At 37.0% G+C, this 11,378-nt stretch overlaps 1 non-coding gene across 1 annotated transcript; it reads left to right on the forward strand.

Annotated features, from left to right (window-relative positions):
* The first annotated feature begins 4,803 nt into the window (after positions 1–4,803).
* On the forward strand, positions 4,804–4,895 carry Trnay-gua. The gene is given in 2 exon segments: positions 4,804–4,840; positions 4,860–4,895. It is a non-coding gene; the product is annotated as a tRNA-Tyr (tRNA).
* The last annotated feature ends 6,483 nt before the right edge of the window (positions 4,896–11,378 follow it).

Here is an 11,378-nt window from a genome sequence, read left to right on the forward strand (position 1 = left end):
TTTAGAGGACGACGAATAACCTTCCAAGACCGATTTTCATTGACATCCTGGAGTCAACATAAAAATGTTTAGTGAAAATTCACCGAAAATGCATCTGTTTGACTAGATACTGTTCACCAGATTTTTTTATTTGTATGCCAACTGGAAAAATAGTTGAAACCCATTTTTTTTTCATTTCAGCAAACAGCTACCATTTACTTATGATTAAATAGCATAGGTAAGTTAATTACATTGAATTTATATCTGATAAGGAGAACATTGATAAGGTTCAATAAATTCTCATGGTGCGTTTATTACGGTAAAATGAAACCAATTCTAACGTTTGAAAGGAGTGACGGAGGGGGTTGGAGGCCGGGTAATTCTTTTTAGCATACTCGGGCGTTTTGAAGGGCAGAGAAGCCATTTTCGACACCTATATAGGTACATACAATTCAGTTCCTGTGGTGGGCGCCTTAATCGGTAGAAAATTATAATAAAAAAAAGGGGTGTTATGGAGGACCAGAGCATAGAGCCAAATGGCCAAAATCACATATTTTTAATCGCATTTTTTCGCAATTTTCCACCACCTAAAAATTATTTTTTCAATACGCCAGCCGAAAGGTATTAAGAAACACCTCCAGAAAACGTTTTTTCTTTTTGGCCCTCTCAAACATACTTTATAAAAACATGCGTTTGAAATTTTCAAATCAACGCCATATCTTCTTGTCTGGCTCAAAGTTCTTGAAAGCAATTGGAAATTTGCTCCATTAAATAAGGTTTCAAATGCCGCAAACCGCATTAAAAAATATGCCTTCTTGACCGAGATATTAAAAAAGAGTAAAAATCGTATTTTCGATCTAGCCGGCCCAGGTGGGCCTCTAGCGGGCTGGAACTGTGGGGGGGTTTGTCCTATTTGATCCCAAATCGCATACCCCAAGTACGGGAAAAATCCCGGAGGGGGGACTTTTCACCATACGCCCTTTTCAGAGAGGAGAAAATGAGGAAGTGGAGATTGCCTTTAAGTGAATTTTATTACGAGTGCAAGAGTAGGTGCATAGAAGGAACGGAAAGAAGGGTTAGAGAGAGATCGCGGGGTAAAAGGAAGGCACAATTCCTAAGGATATCGAATGCGCCAACACTCTAGAGAGGAGTACGAAATACGTTCAAGCCTCGGTCCGAGGCAGGCAAATTCACCGCCACGACCTTTGTGGCTGAAAAAAGACCGTATTTGAATTTCCCTCGTCTCATTCCAAGGATTATATACCATTAGAAAGGGATTCCATTCTCCTTCGAAGCGATGGTGGCGGCACAAACTCTGTTGCGATACATTTTTCCCCCATAGCACATGTGTTTTTCTATTGTAACCTCATATACTAACTTGGTTACAACAAATCCATGTTACCAAGGGAATGGTCGATATGTAACTATATTTTTTTATAATTATAATAATGTTATATGTCTATTTTATCTCTGGTCTCTAACCTCTTCCTTTCTGCAAGTTCATCTGCTCACAGAAAACTTCGACTCTTTCATGGATTCGCGTATTACGACTTACCTTGTATGTGCTTAAGTTGACTTTTCGTGCTAAAGAAATAAATGCTCTGTACCATGCCGATGAAGTAATGGAATAAAATATCTACATCGTGGGAGGAGGCTCTTTTGAGTAACTCCCACCAAATTGTCGGGTTGAATCATTCTCTCTCTAATATATTCCAAACGCATGCATTTTCTCTTGTTTAACTGTATCAAAGCAACATTACTTTCTCTAAAGGCCGTTTTACACGGGGCACGGAATTGCGCAGGTTAGTACTGCATTAATTTCTAAAATGGCGTCGAATTGCGCGAATGCATGAACGAAATTAGAACGGGGGCTATTTCGCCATCTCACGTCCACGCATTGTCGCATGCGTTCTAGCAATTCACTGCTTTTCACGACGAAATCTTGACTGCGCCTTCGTACACACGTGATACGTTAGATTGTGCAAGTGCGTGCCCCGTGTAAAACGGCCTTTACTCTTCCAGCTGATAACGTAGATCAATATTCATGATGGATATTATTGAGTAGCTGTAATCGGGCGATATCTGCTTGAATACGTTTGAAAGCCGACCTGAATATTTGCGCCCGTGGTACGGCCGTATTCTTCTTATCTACCATTGTGTGTTGATAAGCAAACTACTTGCATAACTCATGCCTCTTCAGAGCCGTTGGTTGTTTTTCCTTACCCCTCTGCGATTACCGTATTCCGGTTAAATGAAAAACAATAAGAAATTATACATTTGAGCATGACTTATCTCGATAATGCGGAACGTATCAGTTGGCTCGTTGGTCTAGTGATTCTCGCTTAGGGTGCGAGAGGTCCCGGGTTCAAATCCCGGACGAGCCCATATTTTTTCGCAATGTTTTTGGAATTTTTATGCGAATGTTTTGTTGTTATACCAGTGCATTATTGCAGTGTTAATCATGAATTATATGCTGTGAAGGTGGATGCAAATATTTGCATTTTATATATGCTATGTTCCTATTCAAAGTCATTTCGGCGAAAAATATCTGTCTGTAACGCAGTTTGCTAAGTGTTCGTGTTTCAATCTGGAAAAAAAAACAATTTAAAAACAAAATATGTTCATACCAAGAATGCTCAGCATGAACATGATCGTGAATGAGTTTCGTGGTCTAGGCATGGATAGTTGATTGTACAGTTTTCTTTTCATTACTATTTTCCAGCCTTCGGAATTATTATTTTAATGTTTAAATGTTTTCAATCGCGTATTTCAATTTTAAACTTCACTCGAGGTACTTTACCTATATGTCCATTGTTATGTACCCTCAAAATTTAATCACGTATTCATTGTGATGAAATGTCGCTTGGCCATGCGTAACATACCAAAGTGTCATAGATTTTCAGACATATTTCTTTTTTAACATATTCCCTTCTCAGACTATGATTATAACCTACTAAGAGATTTGAAATCAATTATTTATTTACACTAGGGATATATTCCCTGAATTCTATTACGCTTCACAGCGTTGAAATTTTAACTTTATCTGATAGATGAGAGGAGATATTTTAGCAGCAGTGAATTATTTCTAAGGTTAGGTAACAAAATAGTCAGGAATTTTTTATGCCAGTATCCCACTATAGTCCTTCTTTTTTATAGCATCGCCCGCCTCGTCCTGAATAGCTTATCTGGAAAGTGATAACCAAAATTACTTTACTTTTTAGAGGCTTGAAATTGAAACGAATTCCAATAATTCTCTTTTCCTTTCACATTTTCTTTCAGAAACATGGTGGCTAAGAATTATTAGCAAAATAATCATGTTATATTTATCTTGTGCGATTCTAATTTCAATTCGCCCCATTTATTCGTAAGATGGAGCAATGACAGTAGTTTGCTTGTTTAAAAGTTAGATTTTTTCGATAAAAATATGGAAACGTTGGCTCATATGACTGGAATTAAAAAAGATACCTCAAAACTCCACAGAATCCGAGAATGTTAGTTTTATTTAATCACTGAGCCGTTTTCTCATAAAAATCAAAGGACATATTTTTCACAGAATTTTAAGGAACGTTCAATCTTAAATGTATATGGCATTTGAAAACCTTTCATCAGACTCAAACGAGGTGGAAACACTTTGAATTAAAGAAGAGTTCCCTACTTCGCGCCCAGTGCATAAAGGTAATGGAGACATTTGCAATAATGTTTTCTACTTTAAGAGGTTTTTACGCATTTTCACGGGACTAACCAGCAATGTTTGCGCCATACATTCCTCGTAGAGTTGTATTTTTAGCTGTAAGATTAGTTCACGGAAGTAGTAATCGTGTTCAGTAGATGACGCATGTATTTCAAATGCAACTTTTTCTGTAAACAAGGAACATGAGTAAAATTAAGTAGTTGAAGCGCATTATATGAAACAATTCGTCATTGTGTTTTTGCTATTTAAATTTAATTATGTTGCTCTTAAAGTAGTCAAAATCTTCAATAGCCTATTGTCACACGTATTTAACGGTATCACGGGCTCAGTTCATCATTATGATATATTATGATATTCATAAAAAGTGCTCAAACTTATACAGTAATTTTTTAAGTTGTTAGTCAACGATCCTGAAGTAGACTGGTTCTGTGGTAATTGCAACCCGAAAATAAATCGTAAGATTATCCATTCGGATAGCACAGCTATTATCAAGGAACTGAAGACGCTGATTTTCGGACTAAGAAATGTGATTGAATCATTGAAGAAACAACTCTCCCAGGTATCAAATGATGTGTCTCATCCTAGTATGGACATGGAGCTATTTTTTGCTGAAGCGAACGAGATAAGTGCATCGAACGTGATAATGTTCAACTGTAACGATACCAAATCCTCCCATGATAACAAGGTAATGGTTCAGTATATAATTAAGGACACTCACTACTTATAAGTTTTCCCGGGGCAAGATTCCCGGTTGCCGGAATGCCGGGGGGGAGTGAGATATAAATATTGCTACCACATGTTAGCATCATATCTGCTCAAGTCTAAAGGCCGCTATAAACGGCGAATGATCATACTGAATGATCATGGGAATGAAATCGTCTGCCGTGTATCACGGAAAAATTCGCGCATGATCATTCAATGAAACGTAGAACATGTTCTATGTTGATCGCACGATCCCGTAAATGATGGCATGATCAATCAGCATGATCATTCGCATGATTAGTCACCGTGTAGAGCGGCCTTGACAAATGAAAACAATGAAAGTCAGCATCGACAGCAACTCACCCATTCCGCTGGTTTTGCTTGGTTTGCCTCACAAAAGCATTTTTACTTTTCCCGTTCTCTTCACAACACCTTCGGTAGCTCAGTTGGTAGAGCGGTGGACTGTAGAAGGAAATATAATTCAGATATCCATAGGTCGCTGGTTCAAATCCGGCCCGAAGGAAATTTTTAATATTATTTTGGGAAGAATGAATTTTCGTTGGAAAAAAAATCACCGCCAATAGCTGTGACTAGTTTTTCCTTCGTTTTTCTGTGACGGCTTCGAAATCTGAAATCTGTTCAAGAGAGCAATCGTTAATGAATATGCCATTTTACCCCGTATGAGTACAGATGTCGATGAAAAGTTATCGTACAAGTAACTGTAAAGGAAATAAAAGATTTCTAACACATGAACACCAAAACGAGGGAATCATCTTCATGTAAAAAAAAATCCATCATTAAAGTTACCGTAAGCTGTTAAAATATAGCAGCAACAGTCCATTTGAGGACATTATCATTCCATTTTTTAGAGTTATCATGCATACAAATATCTTTTATCTCAGAAAAACAAGCTTAAATAAAAAAGAAAAAATTAAATATAAATTTATATGAGACGAAAACTTTATAAGAGAAAATAAAAACTAGTATTTTCGAAATCTCCCTCCCCATCATGAAAAGTGCACCTAAGAAACCTAAAAAATAGGGGTCATTCAATTTTTTAGAGTTATCATGCATACAAATATCTTTTATCTCAGAAAAACAAGCTTTAATTAAAAAGAAAAAATTAAATATAAATTTATATAAGATGAAAACTTTATAAGAGAAAATAAAAACTAGTATTTTCGAAATCTCCCTCCCCATCATGAAAAGTGCGTAGGCAAAAATAGCGTAGGCAATATTTTTTTCGCTTATATTTTACGATTTTTTAAAAGTTTGCATGCAACTCACGTTAGCCAAGCTGGAACGCAGTCATTATTGACAATGCTAGCTAGACTATTACATCAGAGGTGTACTATAAGTTTGATTTAATGCTTTCATGCATGAATTTACTACGGTTCATAAATAATTGTTATAATTGTAGCTTATTTATGTTAATGACTGGGCGAATTTATCAACATTTCCCGCCTTCATCGAGCGTGTTTATTTAGAGACTGAGCTAGGATAGTGTCTCGTCATTTTTTTTTTTAATTACTAGATACTATAACTGAATGTTACCACTCGATCACCAGAATGGCCATTTTAGGTGTCTTCTTAAATGGCCTTAGATTAAAGAAAAATTAAGGTAGAAAATTAAAAGTGGCCAATTTGCAAATCATGCATAAGTATATGTCGAAAACATTTACTTTTTGAAAAATATCCTAGATGGTGACCCCGCGCCTTTAAAAGGAGCAGGTATGAATTTGCATGAAATGGTCCTCACAATAGAATTTACAAGAGTACGCATTGAAAATAGAGATAGCGAACACTTGAGATACTGGAACAAGTGTTTTGACGCATGAAAAAAGAAGTTTGACATGAGTTTGAAAACACCACCTGCCACATCTCTGGATCATTCGTTAATGAATGAAGGTCTCATGAGGATTATCCTGCCGCTGTTCCAGAGATGTCGCCATCGATCAGGCGGCAAAACGTACGCTCAAAAGAGATGGATATATGTAAACGCCTGCACTTCGCGGAGGGGAGGAGATTAACGAAGAGGAAATACTGGAGGAGGGGGGATCCTTTCCGGGGGTTCACTACCTCGGCGGGAGCTTCGATACAGAATGTGACAGCACCCTAGAGTTGGCGCTGCGGCATTTTCAGATATGAGCTTATTCTAAGAAAGGATGGATCTCTGCGGGCATTACAAAGCATTGTCGGTTTCAGTTTTTATGCCGAAAAAAATACAAAACAGCATATTTTTCTTAATTATCCAGCATGGACTCATGCTGTTCCCGATCCAAAAAGAGAGGTATCCCGTAAAAGCAGCCAAGTTTGGTTTACTAACTTCGAACCAACACAGTACACTGTACTATTTTTAAGAATTTAGAGCCGTAAAATTACCGTTAAACCGATCTTCTTTGGTCACGTATTATTTGTTTGAAATTTAAGCTATTATTGTCTTTGAATTTTAAATATATATTTTGTAGAACTTCGTCAATGTTTCTCTGATTCTCAAATTTGAAAATTTTGCTCAGTATTTTTTCAAATTTATTATTATTTTTTTTTTTGAGGGATAGAAGCAAACGTTAGAAAGAGCGTACATATTCTAAAAATTGCGAGATAAAAGCGTGTATTTTAACGAGCACTACGCCACAAAATGACAAAATGCGACAAGTCGATAAGAAGTGAAGCGCTTATTTCGAGCTCTATGATACCATTGTTTTTTTTCCTTTTTTGGCTCTTGGAGGGCCCATGGTTCAAACCAATTTTCCATTTTCTATTTCCCAGACCTTATTCGGATTTCCAGTCCGAATAGTTTAAATTTCCCATAATTTATATCGATGGCAAGGTACTCGTTAATGATTTATCAAGGGGACTTCCGTATAAAAATTCATCAAGGTCCATCGTGAAATAAAATATATGTACTACGAGAACGTTAAATATTCCGGTCGAAACACAAAAATGTATAAAACCTAATCCGTCTTCGTCTAAAAATTTGAGATCGATAAAACTCGAACAAATAATCATAAAAAACGAACTTATCCTCGGATTGCCATTATTGCAGCATTCTGTTCATTGTTTGAACTTATTGCCGCAGCATTTTCAGTTGCTAACTTGGTCTTGGCCATCAGGTCAGCCAAATTTTGCACCAATGACCTCGCCTTCACCTTTTTCTCACTCAACGAAAATAAATTAACGTCCATCATTTCGCCGCCCGACCACAGCAAAATTCCGTACGTTCAACTACTATTTCCACTTAATGCTGAGCCCCTGAAGTTTTTTCCTGACTACAATCTCATTTCCCTGATTTCCAGAATCGATTTATTATTTCCCTCACTGGTATTGACCCTGCGGCCATGTCCGCTTTCGTATGGTATGGTGGTATGGTATTTGGAGGGGGCGACCGACAGCTGAGGTCATTTGCGCCATGAGGGAAGGGCATGGAAGGAAGGGTGGAGAGAAACCCTGTGTCAGCATTAGCCTGCTCTTAACGAAAGGCACCAAGGGGACCTCGGCTTAACGTCCCATCCGTTGGACGGAGTGTTGCGCTTGAAATGTCCTCCACACAATATTCAAGCAGAGATTGGGCAGTCTCTGAAAATTTTCTGCCTCTGCCGGGATTTGAACCTGGACCCACCGGTTGGGAAGCCAACACTCTAGCCACCACATCAACCCGATCCCAACCGCTTTCGTTACAAACCAATCATAGGAAAGCCATTGAAGATACTTATTATTATTCAAGTATTCTACCGATTAAAGTAGATTTCCATGGAGTATTTAAGAAGTATTCTGACAATTCCATCAGTCTCCTCTCCCGTCATGGACTTTACCCTTCAATACAAAATAAGGTCTACTCCCTTTCATCCTATCTAAAATCCCATTATCTCCCTTCCTACCCATCGTTTACTCAACATTCTAACCTCTAACAATATTTCCAACATTCCCTCCCCGCTAAGTATTCCCTCCATCCATAGCTTCTGTCTCCAACGTACCTCATCTAGAAGCAGTCTCTCCTCACCTGCCATGTCCAGCACTTCTTCGTTCCTCTTCCTTTCCGTCCACTTCACCTTCTCCATTCTTCTCCACATCCACATCTCTAACGTCTGTAGTCTTTTATCGTCCTCCTTCGGAATAAATCAGGGTATAATTCTATATTACGATCAAAGATAAATACTTACATCTTCCATTATTTAAAAAATAATACACAGAAAAATATAGTCGAGTTTGCTCCCTTATGAGCAAACAAATAGGCGTAAAGTAAGTTGTGGCTGCATTCTCTGCCTTCTTGTGCATTATTTGGGGTAATGTTTCCTTGCTCAGGCTGATATCTCTAAACCGTGGACCCTTCAAGTCCTAAAAACATATCCATCAGCCTTTAAGCGGCAATAAGTAAACAATAGTTAAGTACCTACATGAATAAATAATTTATTCACTAAAAAAGAGTGGAAGACTGAAATTGGCCGAACTACGAAAAAATTAATGCCACGAACTTTTCACTTTGAAAAGAAAACACTTATACCAAAAATTAACAAGAAAGACAATTAGATGTCCTTTACAATGATTTCATGGGTGATGGGAAGAAATATGAAATACCATGGTACATAATGATGCTTTGGGAATCAACGTATCGATAAATATATTAATCGAAATAAATACAATCATTATTACTATTACTATCTACTAACATTACTTTTATTACATAGGAGTCTAGAGGCAAATTTGTCAGAAATGTTCGGATAAAATCATTAAAGACCCTAATTTCCGCATGAAGAAAATTAATTTTGCTTTCGGCATCCCTGATCAATGCCATGTAGTCCGTCCAACGCAAGTTTGTTCGATTGGTTTCTAATAAGTTTTGATTATTTGATAAAGACTATAGCTTGGTATTCTGGTATCTCGCCTATATTCACTCTTCCGTCCTTGTACAAGCGAAGGTAGTGCTTTAATATTATTTTTGTATAAAAGCTGTTAAATAGACTGGATGATTCCCCTGCCTTACTAAGTGAAATTCACATGAAATTTCTATCTGATTCCACTAGATATGACACTCCTTTTCATAATTGTTATCATTCACGTAATTACCTGCACTCACTTTTCCTCACTTGAGCAAATAATGCGTGATGGAAACTCATGTCACAACTTGGACCTATTTTTTGTGTCTTTGCCTTCTGTTTAAAATTTCGTGAGAGATCCCGGATAGGACGCTCCCTGACACTTATTTGCTATTACATATTTAAAGTGGGAAAGTAATTGATTGATTGGGTGATTGACACAAATTAGTAGCCCAAACTGTGATATTTGTGGGTATATGGAATATTGGACGTAAAAGTAAAAAAAAATTCATCGGGAGGAAAAATCTGAAAAGTTGAAAAAGTCGATTAGTTTTCGAGATATATCGACTTGGATTAACATGGGAGCCTTATGGGACTACGACTTTTTCGCTTTTATTTTGTACTTTTAAACGCCCGAGGAACATGATATTCAATGGGCATGGACTAGATTTTTTGGTCGATTTTTGGTGTGGTTGCCATAGCGACGAATTGATATTTAGTATTTTTTATTACTGTTTGAATGCTCTCAATGCTTTTCTTATGGGAAAACTTTAGGAATTTTTTTGACCAACTTGCAATAATCGCACGACAAATTCCTTTGCCAAAAAGTTAGATAATTCTTTGGTTAATTTTTTGGCCATCTTAAAATTTTCGTACGTCGAAACAATTCCGAGGAATAAACGATTTCGATTTAACATTGTCGTGATGGGCGAATTTTCAAACTCGGATTTCAGCCTTGAGACATGTGCCATATGAAAATTTGGACTCTTTAGGAAAAACCGTTAGAGGGTTCTCCGAACCCTCACGTTTGAGCTCACTTTCTCCGTATCCCTCTTGGGTTATTCATAATTAAATTCCGAAAAATGTCCTGCACGCGAAAAATCATTGTCGCCATTTTTTTGTGGAGCATGCAATCTTCAATATCTTAGCAACCGTTTAAGCTAGAGAAATGAAATTTTCAGAGTAATACTTTTATCAAAATGGTCAACTTTTGCAATGATGACCATTTCGCTCGATCGATTCATGTGCGAGTTATATCGATACCAATCTCCTTGGTTACGCTGAAATCGCTAATAACTTTTTTCTAAATCAAGGCATGAATGTGAAAGTCATATATAATACTACTGTTAATGTCTTCTCTTCGACAAAAGTTAAATCAAGCGAATCGAGCGATTACAGTCGAAGTTATGATCGATAAAAGGATGCATTCGATTGAGCCATTTTTCAGACCTATTTACATAGTTACGGGGATAAAAATTATAAAAATATGTAAGGGAAGAAATGAATTATGCGTACACATAAATTATTTAGATGAGTATTGTTTCCTAACGAAGATATATCAATATGAATTTATATCTTTTTGAATTAGGTCCCCGTAAGAAATACACGCATCGCCCTACATACGTCACCAATATAAGAACATAGGCGAAATTTTGAAAGCGGGGATAGTAGAGAAGAGAGGGATAAGGGTATGGCCATCGCATGGAGGGGTTATCAATAGGATGCGAATTTTTCAATACAGGTGGCAGTATAGTCGAATGTACGATTCGATTTTTATAGCAAATACGGAAATTGGCATAAAATGATAAGTGTACACGTTGGACCAATGAAATTTAGTGAATTGGTACATCAGGGTATTCCTCACAATGCGCAATGGAAACATGTTTTGTATATAGTCTCACGCTCGATATATATCGAATCTACTTTTTCTTAAAATATATCGAATTGCTATAGCATATAGGATTTTACATATAAGGACATAGTAGACAAGGAAATACATAGTAGATACCCATATCCCAGAAATTAAACCAAAAACATTGCGAATTTCAAAGTAAAGATGTCAGTATGATCGAAAAGTCGATTCGATTATTATAGCAAATACGTTAATTGGCATAACTTCATTTGTGTTTCCGTTGGACCAATGAAATTTGGTGAATGGGTACATCTTTGTATTCCTCACAATGCCCAATGGA

This window comes from Ischnura elegans, chromosome 4 (assembly GCF_921293095.1).
Source record: "Ischnura elegans chromosome 4, ioIscEleg1.1, whole genome shotgun sequence".
NCBI classification, from domain to species: domain Eukaryota; kingdom Metazoa; phylum Arthropoda; class Insecta; order Odonata; family Coenagrionidae; genus Ischnura; species Ischnura elegans.